Source organism: Bison bison, unplaced genomic scaffold, assembly GCF_000754665.1.
Source record: "Bison bison bison isolate TAMUID 2011002044 unplaced genomic scaffold, Bison_UMD1.0 scf7180017864089, whole genome shotgun sequence".
NCBI lineage: Eukaryota > Metazoa > Chordata > Mammalia > Artiodactyla > Bovidae > Bison > Bison bison.
Window position 1 is genome coordinate 2,807,016 of NW_011494661.1, and position 1,345 is coordinate 2,808,360.

At 42.1% G+C, this 1,345-nt stretch overlaps 1 protein-coding gene across 3 annotated transcripts in view; it reads left to right on the forward strand.

Moving 5' to 3' along the window:
* Positions 1-1,345, forward strand: part of PTPRZ1 (protein tyrosine phosphatase, receptor-type, Z polypeptide 1) — a 212,740-nt gene that overhangs the window by 109,283 nt on the left and 102,112 nt on the right. The window lies entirely within an intron of this gene.

Genomic DNA, 1,345 nt, shown 5'->3' on the forward strand with positions numbered 1-1,345 from the left:
GCTCCTTGTTCTGCACATTGATTCCATTTATACCCACCACATATTATCAGGTTGTGATTACTTATCTTCAGAGTAATAATATTCTACTGTGTCATTGTCCTCAGATCTTCTTCATCTTGTTTCTTTTTTTTCTGTGGTCTGGAAAAACTTAAGCTATTTATTACATTGTGCACGTGTGTGTGCTCAGTCACGTCCGACTCATTGCAACTCTATGTACTGTAGCCCGCCAGACTCCTCTGTCCATGGGATTTTCCAGGCAAGAATACCGGAGTGGATTGCAATTTCCTCCTCCAGGGAATCTTCCTGACCAAGGGATGGAACCTGCGATTCCTTTGTCTCCTGCATTGCAGGTAGATTCTTTACCACTGAGCCATTATTACATTTTAGAGCAATAATTTTTATTGTTATTATTCTCTGAGATTTTTGTTTATCTCAGATTTTTCCAAACTAGTAAAGTTGACGTGTATACACTGCTATATTTAAAATGGATAACCAACAAGGTCGTACTATATAGCACAGGGAACTCTGCTCAGTGTTATGTGGCAGCCTGAAAGGGAGGAGTTTTGGGGGAAAATGGATACATGTTAATATATGACTGAATCCCTTCACTGCTCACCTGAAATTATCACAACATTGTTATTTGGCTATTCAGTTTAGTTCAGTTCAGTCTCTCAGTCGTGTCCAACTCTTTGCGACCACATGAACTGCAGCATGCCAGGCCTCCCTGTCCATCACCACCTCCCAGAGTTTACCCAAACTCATGTTCACTGAGTCGGTGATGCCATCCAACCATCTTATCCTCTGCTGTCCCCTTCTCCTCCCGACTTCTATCTTTCCCAGCATCAGGGTCTTTTCCAGTGAGTCAGCTCTTCACATCAGGTGGCCAAAGTATTGGAGTTTCAGCTTCAGCATCAGTCCTTCCAATGAACACTCCAGACTGATCTCCTTTAAGATGGAATGGTTGGATCTCCTTGCAGTCCAAGGGAATCTCAAAAGTCTTCTCTAACACCACAGTTCAAAAGCATCAATTCTTCAGCACTCAGCTTTCTTTATAGTCCAACTCTCACATCCATACATGACCACTGGAAAAACCATAGCCTTGACTAGATGGACCTTTGTTGACAAAGTAATGTCTCTGCTTTTTAATATGCTGTCTAGGTTGGTCGTAACTTTCCTTCCAAGGAGTAAGCGTCTTTTAATTTCATTGCTGCAATCACCATCTGCAGTGATTTTGGAGCCCCAAAAAATAAAGTCTGCCACTGTTTCCATTGTTTCCCCATCTATTTCCCATGAAGTGATGGGACCGGATGCCATGATCTTAGTTTTCTGAATGTTAAGCTTTAGG